The following is a 24,450-nucleotide window of genomic DNA, read 5'->3' as shown; positions in this document are numbered from 1 at the left end:
CATCTGTTTCGGCCTAACAGCATTCAGTGGCTACAGCTTGAGAGAAGCAGCATGCCCTGAGTGTGGCGGCACGTATAGGCCACGATGTTGTGTTAGAAAGAAAGGGTCTTTTGTCAGTGTGTGGAACGCTTCCCCACAATTACAGTAGCTGAATCGGCAGGGTCGCATGAAAAGCCTCCCAGGATTGTATGTTGCAGAGACGTTGGTCGGCGAGTGGAAGATTGCCAGAGGCCTCCCTGCGTCATATTGAGATTAGGCCAGCTGGAAGTTGCCTAGGACCTCCCTGGAAGCATTTGACAAGTAAAGAAGGCCTGTAAGGGGGTCGAACACTGTACTTCCCCTTACGTAAAAGAACAAAGAAGAGTGTATGCTTTTTATAAAGTCTGTTCCATTGTCTATTTGTTTTGCCTTGTATGTATTACATGTGTATCTGCAGTAATAATTTACTTTGGCCACTAGATGGCTTCATACTGGCAGGAAGAGATAGAATGCAGGAAGGAGGAAGTGACGTGCAGTGCAGTGTGACTGGAGAAAGACAGAGAGGGGCCTGCTGAGTGTGTGAGCGAGGAGGCCCAAACACTGACACCATGGAGTAAGCGGGTGAGCAGTAATATACACACGTGGCAAGGGCTGGAGTGAGGGACCTGAAAACCCTGAGTACTGAGGGGTGCTGTACAACTAGGTCCGAGTAATGACATGGAGATTCAAGCCAGTTTATGGAACATATGGAACGGTGAGCAGTAAAGACTTGTCCTCCCCTTTTGATAGCCAAGGACTGTTCTACTGAGGACACGGGTAAAGTAAGTGACCACAATAGATGGCCGCCCGGATCACAGATAAGGGTGTGTGTGCAGTGCTTAGATATGCCAGGTGGGGCGGGAGCCACCAAGGACTGTAAACAGGGGCATAGCTAAAGGCTCATGGGCCTGGGTGCAAGAATTCAGCTTGGGTCCCCCTACCACTCCCCAACACCACCATCATCATCAGACCCCTGCACGCGCCTATGCCCAGACGCCTTGCCCAACAGCCCCCATAGTATAATGCCCCCACACAGTATAATGCCCCATAACGTATAATGCCCCCCCATAACAGCCCCATACCGTATAATGCTCCCCATACAGTATAATGCCCCCCCATCTTATCAGCCGCCATACAGTATAATGCCCCAATATGTGCATAATAGAAAAATAGCATAATTACTTACCTATCCCCGTTCCCACGACGGGTGGAGGATCCTTCGCCTCCTCCGGTGTGTACTATGAGTGACTCCGTGCAGAAAGGTGCGATGATGTCGCTACATCCCGCCAGCCTGTGTCGCACAGCTCAGGGCACAGGGAATCCTTGCTCCAGGATTGAATGGAACCGGGACCTTGGTGAGTGACTCGCGACCTCCCGGAGGTCTTCACACGAACCCCCAGGGGGACGCGACTCACAGTGTAGGGATGTCACGATACCAAAATTTGGACTTCGATACCGATACTTCGTTTACTTTGTGAACAGTAATAAAAAAAAAAAAGTTATTTCGTTTTCTAGAGGTGTGATGTTGAAATTTGAATGTGCCTCACATTAATAGTAACTAACCCCATCATTTTTCTCAGTCATAATGGGTTAATGTGTGAGGTACATGATGGGATTAATTACTATTAGGCCGGCTTTACACGAGTGTGTGCGTTTTGCGCACAAAAAAATTGCGGCGTTTTGCGTGCGCAAAAGGCACTTAACAGCTGCGTGTGTCATCAGCGTATGATGCGCGGCTGTGTGATTTTTGCGCAGCCGCCATCATTATGACACTCTGTTTGGAAGTTTGTAAACAGAAAAGCACGTGGTGCTTTTCTGTTTTCATTCATCCTTTACAGTGCTGTAGCGCGAATCACGCTTGACGCACGGAAGTGCTTCCGTGTGACATGCGTGGTTTTCACGCACCCATTGACTTCAATGGGTGCGTGATGCGCGAACAGCGCACAAATATAGGACATGTCGTGGTTTTCACGCAGCGGACATACGCTGCGTGAAAATAACACACCTGTCTGCACGGCCCCATAGACTAATATAGGTCCCTGTGACGCGCGTGAAAATCACACGCGTCGCACGGACGTATAACACGCTCGTGTAAATGAGCCCTGAATGTGAGGCACATGGAGGTTAAATTTATCATCACACTTCGTGCCCCACAATAAGTGATAGAAAGCAGTTTTTATTTTTATTTTTTTACAGCGCACACATCATAAATTATGCAAAAAAAAATGTTGTGCAGGTTATTACAGCCGCGCCAATACTGATTATGTGTATGTTTTATGTATTGAGACTTATTTTAATGTTTATTGTAAAAAAGGTGTGTGTGTATTTTTTTTATTTAACATTACTTTGTTTTTACTTTATTTTTAAACTTTAATGTACTGTCATATATCCTGATATTCCAGTACATTAGCCTGTGGACGGATAGCACACAGGCAGTTGTTAGGACATACCTAAGTATGCCCTAACAACAGGAAATATGGTAAGACAGCCCTGGGGTCCTTCAATGGAATATGGTATGGCCCTCGATCGCGTCACAGGAATTCCCGGTGACACGATCCAGGGGTATCGGCCCTTCTCATTTTCCCCTGAATGCTGCAGTCCGCTGTGATTGCAGCATTCAGGAGAATAGCGGCGGAGATGACCGGCTTCTCTGATCTCCGCTGTTATAGAGCGGGGCTGCGGCTGTGTAATACAGCCATTGCCCCGCTCCTGACAGGAAGTGCGTGCGAGGTCAGCATGAGGAGATGCGGCCGGTGCTGCACTAATGAGCGGCGGTTCAGGCACTGAAGACAGAACATGGGGGTGTTTTGTAGTGCGCCCGCCATGTTGTGTCTTCAGTGCCGCAGATCATTAGTGCAGCGCCGACCGCATCGCATCATCCTGGCGGCACGCACTTGTCAGGATTCAGGAGCGGGGCAGTGACTGTATTACACAGCCGCAGCCCCGCTCTCATACACTCATGTGTACTATACTGTATTGTGTTGTATTGTGCAGTTTGCGGTGGAGAGAGGAGGGGGGGCTGTGATTTAACGCCCCCCCCTCTCCACCGCAAACAGCACAATACAACACAATACATTACAAGACATTACATAACAACACAACACATTACATCACAATACATTACATTCCAGACTGCAGCTTACCTGGAGTCCTCCGCACCGACTCTTCCATTCCACTGTCTGTAAGCCGTGTCACGTGACAACACCGTCACATGGTACACTAAGTGTACCATGTGACCGTAACCAGGAAGTGCCGGCTTGGCACAGAAGATTTCTTTAGGAAGCGTGCTGTATGGCAACGGGGGCCCGTGGGCCCCCAGGCTTAGGGGCCCGGTCGCAATGCGACCGCTGCGACCCCTATAGCTACGCCACTGACTGTAAATACCCGGATTGCTAAGCGGGGCATAAGCCGCGGTGTACTGCTCGAACTGTATGGCAGACGGGGCGGGAGCCGTCAAGGGCTTTAAACAGCCGGATTGCCAAGCGGGACGGGAGCCGCTGAATAGGCCTCAGTGCTGGATCTCCAAGCGGGACGGGAGCCGCTGAATTGGCCTCAGTGCTGAATTGCCAAGCTGGACGGAAGCCGGTGGATAGGCTTCATGACTGGATTGCCAGATGGGACGGGAGCCGTCAAGGGCTGTAAACAGCCGGATTGCCAAGCGGGGCGGGAGCCACTGAATAGATATAAGTGCTGGATTGCCATGCGGGGCATAAGCCGTCAAGGGCTGGTAATGACCAGGTTGTCAGCCAATGTATATAGTTGCATTTTTTAAGAGACTGTGTTATTGCATTTGTAACGTTCATGACCTGCCTAAGTAGAGTCGTGTGTTAACGAACCTTCCTTTACCCCATCCTATCCCCCCACCCCCACCTTTAGGAAAGACACGTGACACCGAGGTTGGATGTGAAATGGCCACAGCAGCCGTTTATTAATTTTACAGTTTTATAAAAACAATTTAAATCCGAAACCTTCGGATAACTAGTTAGGAATCCACCAGAGAATTCCTTCTAATAATTCACATGACCCAACATGGGTCAGAAACGTAAATAACAATTTAACGTTAACATTAACCCGAGCAGAGGAAGTCCTTGAAGCCCTTTCAGATATTCCTTTTTTAAGAACACACCGAGTTAGCCATCTGCAAACCACTAATTACCTCCAGCCGTAAACCAGCTCGGAAGCACCGTTCACCTCTGCAGATGGCTCCAACCACTAGAAGTCCACTTCAAGGGGATAACACCCGATGAAGCCCTCAAGTGATATACCGACCACTAGAAGTCCACTTCAAAGGGATAACACCCGATGAAGTGATATACCTTCTACCAGAAGACCACTTCAAAGGGATAACACCCGATGAAGTCTTCAACCATGTACCTTTTTTGGGGGACGCATACCCCCGATGCGACCCCCCCACCATTTTGTACTGACTGGCCTCAAGGACTCCCCCCGCCACAGCGAAACAGGCCTTGACCACCTTAAGCCTGTGAGTTCCTCCACACCACCACCGCCCTTTCTATGCCTTCTGCTATCGCCAAGCTCCAAAGATCAATGCCAACCTCGGTCAGATGAACCCCGTCACTCCTCCAGAAATTCCCCACTCCTGACTCCAAATCCCTATGCCTCACGCAAATGCCCCCATTTTTTGCCACAAAACGGGACACCGCCCGATTAACTTTAATGCGAACCTTATTGACTCTCTCCACAGATCTAGCTAACCGCCAATGCTTTCTTGGGACTATGTCCGACCACACTATCACCAAATTGGGATAAGATACCCACAAACACAACATATCATGTTTGATATCCCGCACCAACTCACGAAAGGGGCGGACTCCTTAGTCATTCCCACCCACGTGCAACACTAAGACCTCCGGAACCCTATCAAGCCGAGCATATGTCTGGAATTCCGCCAACACCCTGCTCCACGACATACCTCTAAATCCCAGCCAATGCACAACCGCATCCTGTCGCGGAATGCGCAACTGGCGACCATCCGGGCGGACGTCCGCCCTCAAAGCCCCCCAGTGCACATAAGAATGACCCATCAACCACACCAAACACGGAGGCGAATCTGAAACGGAAAAAACAATTAGGCACCACCATATAACATTTTTAAAGCGTTAACAACAAAAAATCATAACAAATGGGGGCGGACATAGGACTTAAACCTGTTGGACTCCCAACGACCAATACGCCGCACCCCCTCATCATCCAACCCCCAACGCCCCGCTTCTGTTGCTGCGCCAATCCTGAAGGAATGAGATGAATATGAGCCTGCCGCAACACCAACCGCCGTCAAACATTTTTTAAATACAGCTCCAAACTGAAACCTGGACAAAAACGACCCGTCCACATGACGTAACAAAGGCAAATCTGGAGACCCCCTTTTTGGCGTAAAACCCCGCATGCACTCTACTGGGCACATAACCGACCCCGGGAGGGCGAACAAAACTATCAGTTTACCCTTCCCTACTTGGTCAGTTTTTGACCGACGCAACCATACCTCCAGCCGATCTGCGAATAGGCTCACCTCCCCAGATCTCAGCCCCCCTGCCTGTTTGGTACTTGGCGACACCAACTCACCTATTCTAAATGCCCCAAAGAACGCTAACGAAAAAGCCAACCGAAACAAATACATTTCGTCTGAAGAACGACAGACCGATGCTAATGAACCGCCCAACGAGCTAAGCAAAGCAAACGACACAGGCCTTCTACTATCCGCCTCCACCCTACCTCGGCGCAACCCCTTCAAAGCCTGTGATACCAGAAATTCCTTCGATACATCCTGAAAGCCCCGCAACTTAAACCCAAACGCCACCGCAGATATGAACCGGTTCACCTTCGCCACTGAAAACCCCGCCTCCCAGGCGTCCCCTAACCAGTACAAAAGTGCCACCAACCTGTCTCTATCCGTATTGACGTCACCCAACTCTCTTACCCACTCCTCCCACTGCCTCCAACAAGCAGCATAAGCACTCCACGTCGTGCGCGCCAAAGACCTTTGTAACAGTTGTCCTACGGGACCGATACCAGATCCCAAAGATGTTCCGGACAAGCCAAACCGAGACGTTCCGCTCCCGGTGCCAATTGCCGAAACCGGTCCCACTGCGAGCGAGAAAGAGCATCAGCGATACAATTCCGTACACGCGGGACATGCACCGCCACCACCCACGCATTCAACGACAAACACACCAACACTAAATGTCGCAACAATTGAACTACCGGAGGAGAGGACGCCGTGATGTTATTAATGGCAAGCACCACCCCCATGTTGTCGCAGTAAAAACGGACCTTCTTATCCCTGAGCCTGTCCCCCCAAATGGTAGCCGCCACCACGATGGGAAACAACTCGAGCAGGGCCAGATTCCGCGTGAGTCCACTGGACACCCAGCTAGCGGGCCATTGACCTGCGCACCACGGACCTCCCCCGTAAGCTCCAAAACCGCCCGCCCCAGCCGCATCCGTAAAAATATTCAAATCACTCGTATCCTGCGCTGGGGCCATCCATAGCGAGCGACCATTGTACTGGCCCAAGAAGTCATCCCAAACCTGAAGATCAGCTCGGTGCTCCTCCTTGAGCCGCACAAAATGATGCGGCGCACGCACTCCCGCCGTTGCCGCCGCCAACCTCCTACCAAACACCCTCCCCATCGGCATAATCCGGCAGGCGAAATTCAACTTCCCCAGCAGCGACTGAAGCTCCCGCAGCGTCATTTTCTTCATTCTACAAGCCCGCCGTACCTCCAGCCTCAAAGCACCCAACTTATCCGCAGGGAGACGACACTCCATTGCCACCGAGTCTATTTCGATTCCCAAAAAACAAATCGTCGCTACCGGGCCCTCCATTTTTTCTGGCGCCAAAGGAATCCCAAAATCCCTCGCCACCTTCTGTAGTGCATGAAGCAAATTACCGCAAACCGGCGAACCCCCCGGGCCAACGCACAAAAAATCATTAAGTAATGGATCAACGAGTCGACCCCGGATACTCCCCTCGTTACCCACTCCACGAAGCTACTAAACGCCTCGAAGTATGCACAAGAAAGGGAACACCCCATCGGAAGGCACCGATCCACGTAAAAAGCCCCATTCCAAAAACAACCCAACAGCCGTTGGCTTTCTGGATGAACCGGCAACAACCTGAACGCCGCCTCGATGTCGGTTTTTGCTAGCAGCGCACCTGGACCCGCAGCCCGCACTAACCCCACCGCCTTATCGAATGAGGTATAAACTACGGAGCACAACTCGTGATCAATCCCGTCATTTACCGACGAACCCTTGGGATACGATAAATGTTGAATCAAACGAAATTTTCCGGGCTCGCGTTTGGGGACAATACCCAACGGGGACACAACTAAATCTTTTACAGGCGACTCAACAAACGGCCCCGACATGCGGCCCAACGAAACTTCTTTAAACAACTTTTCCGACACGACTTTTGCATGCAAGTAAGCCGATTTTAAATTCCTCCGCGTAACCGGAACCTCATAAGGAGGCGGAGGAATAACAAAACCAACACGAAACCCTTCGTAAAGCAACTTAGCCGCCGCCCTATCCGGATACTCATTTAGATAAGGGGCCATCTTTTCCTCCCTCACCGGCGACACCCCCTTGACCAGCCGCGGAAGGCTGGTTTCCTGACCTCTTTTTTCGCAGACATTTTGCCGCCCCGTGTGAAGCCCCATTACACTCGGAACACACGTGCTTGAACTTGCACGTGGCCCCGAACTTACACTGGCCTTCATTAAATTGCCAGCAAAAACCCGCCTTTCCCCCGCCGCTTTGTCCAACCTGACTAGACTGGCCTCCCTGGCCGGCGCTCCCGGGAAAGGACTGCCTAACCGGAGCCGTAACCCGTAACCAGAGAGCAATATCCTTCTGGTCCCACCGAATCGCCGGCCGAACCGCTTTTCGCTGACGGAATTGCTCATCGTACCGCAGCCACGCCTGACCCCCATACGCCCTATGAGCCTCCCCAATGGCATCAAAATAACAAAACAACGCCGAACAATTTTCCGGCGCCTTTTCCCCTATCACACTAGCCAATATGGCGAACGCCTGCGACCAATTAACGAACGTTTGCGGGATAAGCCTATACCGCCGCCGTTCTTCCTCGTCCTTTTTACTCTCGTCCCGCTTGCTCCAAATTAAATTTAGCGAGCGGCAAGAGAGAAAAAATCTCCACATATTCGTCCTTCCAGATCCGCTCGCGCACCTCCTGCTTTAAATGCGCCCCCAACGGACCTTCGAAACAAACGTACACCTCCCCCCGAGCACGGTCATCAATATGCACCCGATCGCCATCCTTTTGTGCCTCGGTCTGTACCGACACCGCGACCGCCTCCCTAACCGCCAGCACGGGCCGCGCCTGTACCGATCCCACGTCCCTGGGGCACTCCCACACTACTGCCGGGGACACTTCCGAAACTACCGGCAACGCCGCCCTATCTAGGCGCCCGACCAGCTCCCTCAAGCAACCCACTAAATCTGCCAGACCCGCGCCATCGCGCCCGCTCGCGCCACTACCGGCCACCGATGCGACGCTAGCAGCCCCCCCGCTGACACCCGACATAAAAATCGCTGGATACGACAATGATGGAGTTACACACTCACCGGGCCGCACAGGCGCTGTGTTCCCGTCAGCCGGACCATCCTGACCTCGACGATACACGTCCAGTTCACCGTCCCGTTCACCTTCCTCCAGCTCCTCTCTCGCAGACGACTGGCCATCCCACCGACATCTTCGGATCGGAGATGATGAAGCGCTGACTGATGGGCCGGCAACCTGCCGCCCGACCGATGGAACCCAGACTTCCGACTGGACCTGTTGCCTCAACGTCGCTGCAGATCTAGGCGTCCGTCTCGATGATCCTGAAGAGGCCTGCCCCCTGGCCGGAACATCACCAGGCGGGGCGGCCGTACCTCGTCCTCCAGATCTTCCATCCGATGGTGGAGGGGTGACAGGGAGCCCGGCCTGCGACTCCCTGCTCACCGCCGGACCCCGTCGCGGCTTGGGATTCCTGCCAGGACACAGGGCCTGGGAAGGGGCGGTCCCCCCAGCTGCCTGGCCTGCAGCGTCCGAGATCGGGCTCCCTCTGCGACGCCGTGTCCGCGGGACTGTCTCAGGACTGAGGCGCTCTGGAGGTCGAGACCGCCGGGAGGGACGGGTCGACCCGGCCTGCGTCGCCGGCACCCCCGGCAACGCTCTCTGCCTGCTCCGGACAGGAGCAGTTGTTGCCGACTCCCCCCCGCCGCCATGCTAGGAAGGGGGCCGGGGGAGGGGAGCCTGTCCCCTGCAACATACCCCGAACGCCGGGCCTGACGTGGCAACACGGCGTCCGGGATCCTCGCTAATGCAGCCACGGTCTCCTCCAGCCATCCGGGACCGTGGTGCACAGCAGCAGCACGCAGCTGCTCTAACAAAAATGCCTCTGACATGCTGTACGAGCGCGGGCAACGGGGAGCTTGTCCTTACTGTGTTACTCCCTCCGCTGCTTCCGGCTCAATGCCGAAAACAGCGGGAAGAGCAGCAACGGCCCCCTGACTCCTCCCTGACCCCCTCCAACTCCCTCCAACTATCCCTCACCAGTTAACCCTTTCCCTACCAGGGAGGTCATGGAGGCTTCCCCTTCAGCCCTGCAGGCTCCGTCCAGCCCCTTCTAGAATTCTGCTTCTACAAGAGAGTTCATCTGCAGTAAAGTTTGAACATTTTGAACATTAAATCAACTGTGTCTGCGACCTTCTTGTACCTGTATAAAGGGGGCCTGCAATTTCTCCTGGTGTGGATTATTTAGTTGCAAACCAGACTTGATAAGTTAGCCACGTGCGGCTGTGACCCCCCATGCATCCGCTAACAGGCCACTGCAAGACAATGACGGGCCTTTAATTTAAATAACGATGTCCTCTCTATCAGGTAGGAGCCCGGGCTCTGTCTTGTAAAGAGAATGGCAGGGGAGCCACAATTACCAGCCAAAGTCAAAAGTTGCTGCCATTTGCTATGTGCGTTTGAAACATTCAAAACTGTGCCTCTCTGTGAGAAGTGTAAGGCTATGTTCACACTCTTAACCAAAAACGTCTGAAAATACAGAGATGTTTTCAAGGGAAAAGAGTTCCTGATTTTCAGCCGTGTTTTTAGTAACTCGCGTTTTTCGCTGCGTTTTCTATGGCCGTTTTTTTAGCTGTTTCTCTATAGAGTCAATGAAAAACGGCTCTAAAAACGGCTCAAAAAAAGAAATGCACTTCTTTTTTGCGGCCGTTTTTTTTAAATACGCCCCATCGGAACAGAACGCTTCCTATTGAAATAAATGGACAGATGTTTGGAGGCGTTCTGCTTCTGATTTTTTGGCCGTTTTTCGGCCATTTACAGCCCGAAAAATGGCCGAAAATAAGCCATGTGCACATGCCCTTACTCTTGTGTACATAAGACCTGGGTCCTTACCATAATTTCCACAACTATCCCCGCAAAGCCTTGCCCTTGGCTTATACAACGTCTGGTGGTGGGTACAGTTTGGGCCCCTGACAGCAGTAGAATAATAATAATAAAATTAAAGAATGGCAATATGACTTATACATTAACTTAGGATGAGAGCGATGTGTTTCCACAGTTTTATAAGCCCCATAAGTCAGTTTTAGCACTCACCCCTTAAGGACCGGCGTATAGTGTTTTTACAGCAGCCGTTCAGGGTAGTTTTCCCGCATCGGGCGGGGTCCTCATTAAGCTTTTCTAACAGCCTTGGGCATCAGGGCAACGTTCGGAGATCACTAGCGGTGGTCTCCGATCATATTTAACCCCTGAGATGCGGCGCACAATAGCAACCTCCACATCTGAGTTTAGAGGGAGGATTGCATCTCACCCCACTGGCATCCTGTGATGCAATCGCGGGGTGTCGATGGTTTCTATGGCAGCCGGGGCCTAACAAAGGCTCCCAGGTCAGCTTCTAGGTCTGCCTCTAGTGATTGCCAGTGGCATGGCCTAACAGATGCCAGTCAGTTTTACACTTGACAGGCAATAATACACTGCAATACAGAAATATTGCAGTGTATTATAAAAGCGATCAATAGATTGCATAGTGAAGTCCCCTAGTGAGACAAAAAAAAAGTTTACAACTTTTAATAAAGTCTATAATAAATAAATAAAAGTCCCAAGTAAAAAAAAATAAAAAAAATATTTTTCTCCTTACAAAATACTTTATTATGAAAAAAAGTTACACATATTTGTTATCACTGCATCCGTAACGACCCCAACTTTAAAACAATTACATTACTTAACCCGCACGATGAACACCATAAAAAATAAAATAAAAAACAATTCCAGAATTGCTATTTTCTGTTCATCTTGCCTTCAAATAAATGTTATAAAAAGTGATCAAAAAGGTGATGCAAAATGGTACCAATAAAAACGACAAGTCGTCCCGTAAAAAACAAGTCCTCATACACCTACATCGTCAGAAAAAGAAAAAAGTTATGGCTCTACAAATATGGCGACACAAAAACAAATAATTTTGGGAAAAAAAACGTTTTTGGTGTGTAATAGTGGTTAAACAAAAAAAGAAAACACATAAATATGGTATCGCCGCAATAGTAACAACCCGCTGAATAAAGTTATTATGTTATTTATACCCCATGGTAAACGGTGTAAATTTAAGATGCAAAAAACTATGGCGAAATTTGTGTTTTTTTTACACTACCCCACTAAAAAAGTCAATAAAAAGTTTATCAATAAATTCTAAGTACCCCAAAATGGTGCTATTAAAAAATACAACTTGTTCCGCAAAAAAAAGTCCCTATACAGTTATGTCGACGGAAAAAAAAAAAAGTTAGAGCTCTTTGAATGTGATGATGGAAAAACGTAGAAATTTGCATGGTCATTAATGTTTAAAACATCTTTGGTATTAAAGGGAATGTGTTGCCAGCAAAACATGTTTTGTTTTTTTTAGTTAAACAATTAGTGTGTGGGTGATTAAACATTGTTCTAATTTTTTTTATTTTTTTCACGAGTCAGGAAATATTATAAATTGGATTCAATTTATAATATTTCCCAGCACTGGTCACTAGATGGAGCAATTCCCAAAATTGCAGCATTGCATGTGGTAAAGCAACCACATTGCTTTATGCTGCAAAATTGGGAAAAAATCACTCGCTCTAGTGAGCTCTAAGAATCCCCCCCTCCTTTATCCTGGCTAGTGCCGGGAGAAACGAGGGGTTTGAACGGTCTAACCTCCTACAGTGTGTCGCCATTTTTTGAGCTAACACACAGTGTAGAAGGTTTACATACACTAGTAAACACACACAAACACGAACATACATAGAAATCACTTACCTGCTCCAGTCGCCGCCGCTCCCTCCGGTCCATCCGCTCCGTCTGCTGCCGCTGCTCCATGTGCACAAGTCCGGAAGCCGCGACCGGAAGTAGTAATCTTACTGTCCGGCCGCGACTTCCGGTCCACAGGAAAATGGCGCCGGACGGTGCGCATTTCAAATTGGACTGTGTGGTAGCGGCGCATGCGCCGTTCCCACACACACGGCGTACACCATAGTGGATGGAACGGGCCCCGTTCGCATTCCCTATGGGACTGGAGCTGCCGTATTCCATGTCTGTATGTGTCGTTAATCGACACATACAGAAATGGAAAAAAAAATGGCAGCCCCCATAGGGAAGAAAAAGTGTAAAAATAGAAAAAAGTAACACACAAACACACAAATAAATATAAACGTTTTTAATAAAACCCTAACATAAAACTGATATATAAAAAAAATTTTTTGGTGACACTGTTCCTTTAAGGGGTTAAGACTCCCTTTTGAAGTCGGCATTTGTTATGATTAGATTCCTTACACTGCAGTTAAATGGTTTCATCTGAAAGCTTCACTCCTCCTGGCTTTCCATCAGGTGTGTATTTCATTTATGTCTGCTTTCCGGTTAATTATTATTTCATAATAATTAAAACAATTTGAGAATCCAATGTCATTCATAATTATGTGTAGTTTGTCTTGCCTGTCATACACACCCTGCTTCACTGCTTTGCTCATCTCTAATTAAAACCTTCCATTGAACTTGGCAGCTACTAATGTCAAAGAGTTTTGTTAAGTTATTTAATAAACTCCGGCTATGATGGAATGAATAATTAATATTGGATGATAATAGCTCGCAAACCGTCTCTTCTTCTTCTCATTAAAGATTGCATCTTGTTCAGACATGTAGTAGCAGCATTTTTATATTTGTCACCATTGACATGTACTAAGCTTTAAATTATTTATTCTTAAAAATAAATCTGCAATCCAGGTGACTAGCTGCTTGTAACTCACTGTACTAGTTATTTACTGCTGCATAGGCTTTTTAGAACTGTAACCCACACCAATTTGTGAGCAAGCATGTTATGATCCCGTTTAAGTGGATGGTGACCTATGAGAGCACTTGCGTGTTCGAATTGCGTTCATTTATTTGGTACCGAGTAGCCACTTGTTCAATTCATCCAGTGACTAGGGTTGTCATGATACCAGAATTTGGACTTAGATTCTGATACTTCATGTAGTTTTGCAATTCTCGATACCAAAACGATACTTTGCCAACAATAAAAAAAAACACAAAAATATAAAGTCCTTCTGGTTTCTGATGTGTGGCACGTGGTGTTATCAATTCTGAACCTCCGTGTGCCTCACATTAATAGTAACTAACTCCATCAGTCATAATGGGCAACATTGGGTTAATGTGTGAGGTACATGATGGGGTTAATTACCATAAATGTGAGGCACATGGAGGTTCAAAATTCATACCACCATATGCCTCGCATTAATAAGTGACCCCATCATTTCCCCTCACATAATGGCAACATTGGGGTTAACCCCCTAAGGACAAGGACAATTTTAAACTTGGGGACAGAATTTATTTATTTTTTTTCCTTTTTGCATCCCGACGCTCATATCTTTCTTAATTTTACACCGGCCAATTTCGGCCTCTTGCAACGAGCACCAATCAACGAGTCAGCTCGTTGATCGGCGCTTGTTTGCTCCTGTCACACGGATCTATGGATGGGGGCGAGCTGTTGTTACTATGATCGCTCTTCCCCATACATTATTATCAGGTTGGCAGCACTTCTGCCTGTTTACACAGGGAGATGTGCTGCCGACAAAGATAATCTTTCAGGTTTTGAAAACTATATGATCAGCAGATGAACTAGCATTTGCTCGTTCATCTGCTGATCGCTGCCTTGTTTACACACGGCAATGATCGGGAACGCGCATTCTATGAACGCTTGTCTGCCCGATAATTGGCCTGTGTAAAACCCCCTTTAGATTTTTGCAAGACGAGTTGTACGTTATGTAGGTGAAATTTTTTAGTACATTTACGTTATTTATTAATTTATATACATTTTTATTTTGGCAAAAATGCAGAAAAAAGCAGTTTATAGTTTCTTTTTTTTTTTACGGCATACACTCATCGACATATAAATAGCACTGCAAATTTATCGTGCAGGTTATTACGGTCATGACGATACCAAATATGTCTGTATTTTTTCTACAGATTATTTTTTTATTTAACATCCTTCAATGGACTGTGCAGTGCACACGCCATGTTCTCTGTAGTACTAGTGACTAAATTCATGTAACACAATTCTAAGTATAAAGGTGTCCATACACTTAAGATAGCTGTTGGCCGACAGCTACTGTATTTCTTCCGATGTCTCTATAAACCGTCACACTTGGCCGAGAGTGCATGTTTAATTTGACGTTAAGCACCAATTGTTGCATTGGTATATAATAGGTATCCGTTCACTTGATGGGTAATAATATCACTGCCTAATTGAACGATTAAAATATGATTTTTATTATAGAAAACCTTACTAAAATAAGGGCTAAATAGCCAATTGTACTGAAGAGGCGTAAGCACGGTAGACCATACAGAGGAGGAGCGGTACTAGTATTGTTGTTAGCACGTACTGCCAATCAACGATTCCCCCTATCTGTATTATAATATAACACCTGGTCAATCCGTGCCACTAACACGTGTCCCTACGCGTTTCCGCACCGTTATTATCACAGTGCTTCATCAGGGGTACACTGATGTGATTTCAACACATAGAATTCAAATTGTATGGCCGGGAGACACCTGTTGCGTCTCTCATTACATTCACCCGGCTCGTGCACGACACTAGTCAGCTGGTCGAACACGAGCCGAGTGAAATGCCGGACATAAATAGTACTAAGCCCCTCCCCCTCCGGAGTGACGCGGCGGCCGGGCGGCCAACCCGTGGCGAGCCACGCACATGACGCGGCCCAGCCAGGGCCGGCCCCCCCGGCGTTCGCTGTCACTACAGGAGGGAAGGACAGAAGCGTCCTTGGTAACCAGGGATCACAAGGCGGCCAGGTCTCACTGGCATCTAAAAATGGCTAAGGAGAGGATCCAGGCCAGAAACACAGCGATCGGAGACCACAGCATCAACAGGCTTAGTCACCGCAATGTGACATCCGAGGAACGGAGGACATAGCGATAATAAACATACATCCCCGATCACAATAGGTGTCTCGGGGAGAGCCAGGATAGGGGGAGGGGAAAGGGCACTGCCCAGTCACCATATAAACTAGCAGTGAGGTCACTGCAATGATATCGCAAGTATGGGGCAAAATTCAAGATAAAGATAGTAACCAAGGGGCAACCATAGTGGATAAGGATGAAAATTTCGGTGTGCACACAGGGATGCAGCCACTCGGGGTCACAACGATACTTTCAGAGGAAACAATTAAACGATATTTGTTCATTAAGACCCGCCGGTTTCATGGTATGCATGCGGAAAATCCATTGGGCCTCTTTTTGTAATATCCTCTTGTCCCAATTGCCACCCCTGGCAGATGGCCTAATATGCTCAATCCCCTGGAATTTGATGGCATGGGTATCACCATTATGCTGTTCCCAGACGTGACTAGCCACCGAAATATCAACATTGCGACGAATGTCGCCTATATGGTCCCTTATTCGTCTCCTGAATTCTCTAATTGTCTTGCCGACATATTGCAGTCCGCAGACACATGAGATCAGGTAGACGATGCCCTTTGTTTTGCAATTAATGAAAGATCTGTTGTCATATGTCCGACCAGTCACATGGCTATTAAAATTCTTGCCACATGAAATGGATTCGCAAGCTTTGCAAGACCCACATCTAAAAGTGCCCATGATATTGTGTGTGAGCCATGTTGTGGGGCGAATAGATAGCATGTGACTATGGACTAAACGGTCCCTAATATTCCTCCCCCTCCTGTACGTGACAGAAGGTCTATCACCCACAATGTCCCCTACATCTGGGTCAGTCCGCAGAATCCCCCAATAGGTCTGTAGGATTCTGATGACTTCACGATTAGATGAATCATAGGTACCTATAATGCGCATTTTGTCATCAGTCGTGCGTTTTTTGGGGTTCAAGAGTTCACTCCTATTACAATGAATTGCATTGCGGTAAGCTGATCCAAGGACATCATGGGGATAACCCCTACGATTAAATCTATTCTGTAGGTCCGAAGCAGCTAATTTGAAGTCAGTCATAGTGGAGCAATTCCTGCGTACCCTTAAATATTGCCCCTTGGGTATGCCTTTTCTCAGGGGTGCGGGATGCCAACTCTCCCATCGAAGGAGACTATTTGTTGCTGTCTCCTTCCTAAAGATATTGGTTTGTATATATCCTTGTTCAGTCTTAAGTATATTAATATCCAAAAAGGTAATTTTGCTCTCATGAATAACAGACGTAAAAAAAAGCCCCATGTCGTTAACATTAAGGATGCTCACAAATTCACTGAACTCCTCTTTAGTTCCAGACCACAAAATCATGATGTCATCAATAAATCTTAGCCAAAGGATGATCATAGAGGTCCAACGATCCATCTCCTCCCCAAATACAATCATCTTCTCCCACCAGCCCAGATATAAGTTGGCATACGAGGGTGCACAGGGGGTCCCCATTGCTACCCCCCTCAGCTGGTGGAAGAATTTGCCATCGAACAAAAAGAAATTATGTTCGAGAACAAATTGAAGGAGGTTAACTACGAACTCATTGTGAGCCTGGAACTGTGTTCCCCTTTCCTTCAAAAAATCCTCTACAGCCCTACATCCCATGGCATGGGGTATGGAGCTGTACAAGGCCTCAACGTCCAGTGACGCCAGATGTACACCAGGATCACACTTAATTCCCTCTAGGCGTCTAAGTACATCCATAGTATCACGCACATATGATGGGAGGGCCGATACAAATGGACTGAGGATCCGATCAATATAAAGACTAGCATTCTGAGTCAGGTTGTCAACCCCAGAGACAATGGGGCGACCCTTAAGACGAGATGTACCTTTGTGTACCTTGGGTAGGCTATAAAAGGTGGCATATTGTGGATGATCAGTCAGAATAAAGCGTTGTTCATTAATGCTCACCAGATTGAGAGATCTGCCTTGATTTACCAATCTCTTTAGTTGGTTTGCAAAAGTCGGCATAGGATCACTCGATAGAATTCTATAACAAGCCGCATCGCTCAAAATACGGTGGCACATGTCGCTATACTGATTACGATCCATCACAACAATATTGCCACCTTTATCTGATGGTTTAATGACAATACTGTCATCCTGCTCAAGGGCCTGTAGGCCTGCCATCTCATCTCTAGAGGTATTGAACTTGATGGTGTTGGAAGAATCAATTTTCCTAAGTTGGTCTACCACCACCTCCAAAAATACATCCATTGGAGTATTATCATTGATAGGGGCATTTCTGGTGGATGGCTGCCTCAAATCTGTGAAGGGACCATCACCCACATTTCTCTGACCTCCTTCTAGTAATTGATTGAGCATTCTGAAATGTGGCATATCCTCCTCAGAGATACCCAATTCGAGGCATTCTCGCCTATCGTGGGTCTTGAAAAATTTCTTCCATTTTAATTTGCGCACGAATAGATTCAAGTCTTTGACCCACATAAATAGGTCGAATCTATTCGTGGGCACAAATGAGAGGCCTTTCTTCAGGATGCTAGTCTCCTCAGTCGTTAGAGTACGTGATGAAAGATTAATTATCTGCAGGTCATCCTCATATTTATCACATGCTACATCTCTCTCCTGTCTCTTAGTAGATATTCCGAGATGGGGTGATAAAAAACCGTCCCTATTAGGGCCCTTGCCTCTGCCCCTTTGATAATTACGGGTTGAATTCTTCCCAGAATTATAACTTCCCCTGGCTCTCCTGCTGGGATTTCTAGCAGTATCGGAATCTGATTGGTCCTGTTCTGAGGAGGACTGTTTGGTCTCAATCTCAAATCCCCCCAGATTTTTGACACTATAATCGAAGATTTTACCTTCTTTAAAATCAGCGGTATCACGGACATATTGGAAATGCTTTCTCCCTTTTATATGTCCAGTAAACTTTTCAATACCCTGTTGGAGTGCAACCTCTTTTCTCTCATAATCTGCGTTATTTGAAAATCTCCTGACCGATTCAATTCCCTCCTTCAGTTCCGTTGTACTACGTGCCAATAATATTTTTTCCTTTTTCCCTCCTCCAGCAGGATCCCCATAAACCTGAGGGATGAATCAATAGACTCTTTCTCCCATTTGCGAAGTAGATCTGGGGACCTGACCCGTGCAGCAGGAATGAGGGCAATACGTAGGCCCCTAGGTACTATCTTATTCCTGAGATACGTATCAAGCGTCTGAATCTCCCACCATGACCTAATATGATCCTTGTAGATCCTGGTAAGATTACTAAAAGAAGCACTAATGCTAAGGTGTTGGGTCTGTGATATCAGTTCATTTTCAGAAAAGACTTCCTGGGCATCACTCATCCACTTAGCCACATTGATCTCGCCAGTGAGAAAGCCTGCCATCCCCACTCAATTATTGATTTTAACTGTAGAATTTGACGTTAAGCAACAATTGTTGCATTGGTATATAATAGGTATCCGTTCACTTGATGGGTAATAATATCACTGCCTAATTGAACGATTAAAATATGATTTTTATTATAGAAAACCTTACTAAAATAAGGGCTAAATAGCCAATTGTACTAAAGAGGTGTAAGCACGGTAGACCATACAGAGGAGGAGCGGTACTAGTATTGTTGTTAGCACGTACTGCCAATCAACGATTCCCCCTATCTGTATTATAATATAACACCTGGTCAATCCGTGCCACTAACACGTGTCCCTACGCGTTTCCGCACCGTTATTATCACAGTGCTTCATCAGGGGTACACTGAGAGTGCATGTTTATTTTTAAGGTGGAGAAGGGAATAAGCCGCTCCCAGACACCTCTTGCAGTGCCTTATCTCAAGTGGAAATAAAGGATCGAGCATGTTGAAATTCAACATGCCTGATCCTTCTTTCCCCCAACATCTGCCATTGGGAGAGAGTCAGTAGACCCCCATAAACATTAGAACATTTGCCGTGCCCCGGCGGGTGCAACCGACTTTCTTCTAATGTGTATTGGTACCTTAACTTTTATGACATGTCAATCATGCTGAAACTACTTGACTTAAAGAGGCTCTGTCACCAGATTTTGCAACCCCTATCTGCTATTGCAGCAGATAGGCGCTGCAATGTAGATTACAGTAACGTTTTTATTTTAAAAAAACGAGCATTTTGACCATTTTTTTATTTATGCAAATGAGGCTTGCAAAAGTCCAAGTGGGCGTGTTTAAAGTAAAAGTCCAAGTGGGCGTGTATTATGTGCGTACATCGGGGCGTTTTTACTACTTTTACTAGCTGGGCGTTCTGACGAGAAGTATCATCCACTTATCTTCACAACGCCTAGCTTCTAGCAGTGCAGACACAGCCGTGTTCTCGAGAGATCACGCTGTGACGTCACTCCCTTCCTGCCACACACAGAGATGGAGACATCAGGTTTAGGGAGGTTAGTAGATGGTGGGAACACAAGGAGCTCAGTTTAAGAAAAATGCATTTTTAGATAGAAACAGGACATGATGTTAGAGACAGCGGACAGACAATCACTGGTGTTTTGTATTAGAGCAGGGGTGGTGTCACGGGAAGAGGCATATAATTGGGTGTCATCAGCGTAGAGATGGTACTGGAAGCCAAATCTGCTGATGGTTTGTTCAATAGGAGCTGTGTAGAGAGAAAAGAGAAGCAGACCTAGGACTGATCCCTGAGGAACCCCGACAGCAAGGGGAAGAGGAGAAGAAATGGAACCAGCAAATGACACACTGAACGAGCGGTCAGAGAGATAGGAGGAAAACCAAGAGAGAGCAGCGTCCTTGAGGCCAATAGAGTGGAGCATCTTAAGTAGGAGTTTGTGGTCTACAGTGTCAAAGGCAGCAGAGAGATCCAGAAGAATCAGTAGAGAGTATTTGCCGTTAGATTTAGCCACCAAGAGATCATTTGAGACTTTAGTAAGGGCAGTTTCTGTGGAGTGTAGAGTGCGGAAACCAGATTGTAAGGGGTCTAGAATGGAGTTAGCAGAGAGATAGCGGATAAGGCGAGAGTAGACCAAGCATTCCAGGAGTTTGGAGATGAAGGGCAGATTAGAGACTGGTCGGTAGTTAGCAGCGCTGGATGGGTCAAGAGTTGGTTTTTTCAATAATGGGTTTATAATGGCATGTTTAAAAGAGGAGGGAAAGATACCAGAGGAAAGAGAGAGGTTAAATATTTTAGTCAGGTGACCAGTGACAGCTGGGGAGAGGGACTGGAGGAGGTGTGAGGGGATAGGATAAAATCCATTGCCCATGACCCCCTGCACTATGTCTGTCAACAGCTACTGTAGTAACTGGGACCTCTGTAGTTTCCAATAGGTGAAACTACACGAGCCACTGTTACTACAGTATCTCCTCCATATAATTACCGTCCTCACTCCTAAATCAGGTCCTCTTCAGCTCCAGGCACAGTGCTGGTTCCTGATGCCGTTCAGTGTCAGTAAATTGTGTACTTGGCGCACATAACATTCTAAAGCTGAACGGTGTCAGAACCCGGCACTGCACTGGAGCTGAAGAGGACCCGACAGGAGCGAGGAGGGTAAGTATATGGATACTGTCTGAGCCACTGAATCTAAACCTCTTGTGTGATACTGTCTACACAGCCGCTGTATCTAAGCCTCCTGTGTAATACTGTCTACTGAGCGTCATATCTAAGCCTCCCTTGGGATACTGTCTGCTAAGCCGCTGTATCTAAGCCTCTCGTGTAGCCACTGTATCTGAGCCTCTCATGGGATAATGTCTGCTGAGCCGCTGTATCTAAGCCTTTCGTGTGATACTATATACTGAGCCACTGTATCTAAGCCTCTCATGTAATACTCTCCACTGAGCATCTGTATGTAATCCTATTATGTGTGATGCTGTCTGCTGAGCCGCTGTTTCTAAGTCACTCATGTGCATACCTCCCAACTGTCCCGGATTCAGCGGGACAGTCCCAGATTCCGGGCGGTGTCCCTCTGTCCCTGGGGGTGTCCCGCTGTCAAATGTATCTGCGTCCTCAATTAGTTCAGAGTGGAAGAGCAGAGGGAGCTCCTCCGCTTGCCGAGGACTCCCCGGGCACAGTGCTACTTTAAGTGCTCCTAGAGGAAACCCCTGAGGTCACTGTCCATATAAGGACATTGACATCAGGGGCTCCTCCTAGCGCGGCTAGAGTTGGCAATGGGGTTTCCACTCAATAAGTAGCCACTGACGTCACTGTCCATATATGGACAGTGACATCAGGGCTTCCCTCTAGGAGCGCAATCCCTGCCTATGCTCTGGCTGGGGATTCCGCTCCTAGAGGGAGTCCCAATGGCGCGATCTACAGGGCGGTAGCGCTATCTTCAAGGGGGGTGTGGCACTATCTACGTGGATACTGTGGCATTATATACGGGTAATATCTACAGGGGACATTGTGGTGCTATCTACATGGGCACGGTGTCACTATCTACAAGAGCACTGGCAGTATTGGCAGCTAAGGGGGCATTATACTGTATAAGGGCAGCTAGGGGGCATTATACTGTATGGGGCAGCTATGGAGGCATTACGTTGTTTGGGGGCATTAAGCTGTATGGGGCAGCTATGGGACGTTATACTGTATGGGACAGCTATGGGGCATTAAACTGTATGGGGGCATCTGTGTGGGCATTATACTGTATGGGCCATTATACTGTATGGGGCAGCTCTGGGGGCATTATGCTGCAGGGGGGCAGCTATGGGGCATTACGCTGTATGGGGGAATTTGTTTGGGCATTATACTGCATGGGGGCATCTGTATGGGAATTATACTAAACGGGGGCATCTGTGTGGGCATTATACTGTATGGGGGCATCTGTGTTGGCTTTATACTGTATTGGTGCATCTATGGGGCATTATACTGTATGTTGGCAGCTATGGGGGCATTATACTGTATGGTGGCAGCTATGGGGGCATTATATTGTATGGTGGCAGCCATGGTGGCATTATGCTGTGTGGGGGCAGCTATTTGGCATTATACTGTGTGGGAGGCACTATGGGAGTATGATACTGTGTGGGCTAAACCCGATGTGTATGGGTGGGGATTGGGTGGGATTAGAGGCATGGCTTAAAATAAAATAAAAATTGCCCCATGCCCCTGATCTCTTAAGACCCTAGCAACACCTGTAGTTGCTAGTGCTGCATCGATTAGTCACTTTAAACACCAAGAGATGTAGCTTAAGATAACTGGTGGGCCTCTGCCATCGGCCATGAAACGAAGTTCTGAGGGGGAGGCCAAGCTGCATTATTTCATCGGGCTCATGAGCCTTTAGCCCCTGGATCTTGATATAGGTACGGGTCCCAGAGCTATCAGACATTTATGGTATGTGTTGTGGATATGCCATAAATGTCTAAGTTGGGAATACCCCTTTATGCACAGCACTGCACATTTGCTTCCAACACTGTACATTTACGACGCGTTGTGGTAAGGAGTTATAGGTATGCACTTCTTCGGTAAAACTCTAAAATAAAAAAGTCGGAACTCAGCCCATCATTTGTGGTGAAGCAATGTTGCCTAATAAAAAAAAATGGACATCCATAAAATGATTGACAACTGTAATTTAGAAAGTTTCCAGATGGAGATTCAGATTTCACTTGTATGTGTATAGTGGGTGGCTGAGAGTGTCATTGTGCAGGAGAACTGCCAAAGGGACCTCTTACTAACCTCCAGTAAAGGTAATGTCCACTATTTACTTGGAAAATAAGAATATATTTTTTTACCTGGGTATAAGAAGGTCACGTTATATGACCAAGCCTCCTATGACCCTGAAATAATCATAGTAATTATTTCACAACTGAAATTACTGTTATTAACTTGCGGCTTATTTCAACTGCCCCATTTCTGTCTTTGCCGATCTATTATTTTTTATGAGTTTTATACCCATCATGTTATGTTATACTTATGTCAATGAAGCTTTGAAGACCACACCTTGGTTGGGCTGGATTCCATAGCATTCAGATCCACCTATTCTTCCAGTATAAATAGCAGGAGATGGATAGTCAAAGCTCAGAGTCTACTGCGGCTTGTCCAAGGTAAGTGACTTCTTCCGATAGTAGACAGGTCAGCCTTGAATGAAAACTCAGCACATCGTCAGCTTTTTTTGCATTGCTTGTAAGGTTTTTTTATTTTTTATTTATTTATTTATTTTTTGCTTTGCTCTGGATCAACATAGCAACGTAGAAAATAGTAGGTTAAATTTCATGGGCTAGCGTCTGTTTAATCTTACTAACCATGTATCACAGGCCACTTGCAATGTACATTTATGAAAATTAATTTATATATGCCATATATTATTCCCTGAGATTTTAAGAAGGAATGGTACATATTTTCTTAGAACTTTGTATTGTGTCACTCCTCTGTTAGTCCTCCTGGAAATGTATGAATAAAGTGACAACAAGGCGTCACTATTTCCCTTGTCAATACCGTGTGTCCAACACACTTTTACACTGTCAGCAATGATTGGACAGTGCCAGATTGTGTATGCACATACTCCACTGACAAGTGGAATGGTAACACCCACTTTTCAATGTATCCAAACATTTTCAGGAGGAATAACAGAGTAATTACACAATGCAGAATTATAAAAAGAGATGCATTCATATGGCGAATTATAAGGAATGCAAGTATTTTATGAAATATACATGTGTGAAGAGGAGCCTAAAGGTCCTCTTTAAATTAATAATATTAGTATCAAGTGGCTTGTAAATGCTAATTATCGCATTGAGTTTTCAACCACAGATCAGACTCCAGCAATCTGACATGAAAGATGATAACATAATTGGATAATAATTATTAAAGAATATAGTAATAGAAGGATCAGCCAAACACTCACTTTATACGAGCTGACAAGCTAAATAATTAGTAGAGGACTCTTCTCTGTCAGCTGTCAAGTCATATAATCCAATATAATCCAAGGTTTAGTAGACTAATTATAATCACATCAAATTTTAGGGCTACGGTGAAGGAGGTAAAGATTATTTAAAATGGAATAATATA

At 46.8% G+C, this 24,450-nt stretch overlaps 1 protein-coding gene across 5 annotated transcripts in view; it reads left to right on the top strand.

Moving 5' to 3' along the window:
* LOC142664504 (uncharacterized) overlaps positions 1 to 24,450 on the top strand; it is an 85,997-nt gene that overhangs the window by 53,213 nt on the left and 8,334 nt on the right. The window contains exon 1 of one of the 5 annotated variants that reach the window (XM_075843599.1): positions 521 to 600. The exons of 1 other annotated variant lie outside the window; for it this stretch is intronic. The gene's annotated coding sequence lies outside the window, so the exon portion shown is untranslated. Of the gene's footprint in view, positions 1 to 520; positions 801 to 23,359; positions 23,487 to 24,450 lie in introns of those variants that run through there. 3 more of the 5 variants (XM_075843596.1, XM_075843597.1, XM_075843595.1) reach the window with 3 other exon arrangements.

The sequence above is a fragment of the Rhinoderma darwinii genome, chromosome 12, assembly GCF_050947455.1.
Source record: "Rhinoderma darwinii isolate aRhiDar2 chromosome 12, aRhiDar2.hap1, whole genome shotgun sequence".
NCBI lineage: Eukaryota > Metazoa > Chordata > Amphibia > Anura > Rhinodermatidae > Rhinoderma > Rhinoderma darwinii.
The sequence above is the reverse complement of the archived record's forward strand: the minus strand, read 5'-3'. Positions and strand labels throughout refer to the sequence as shown.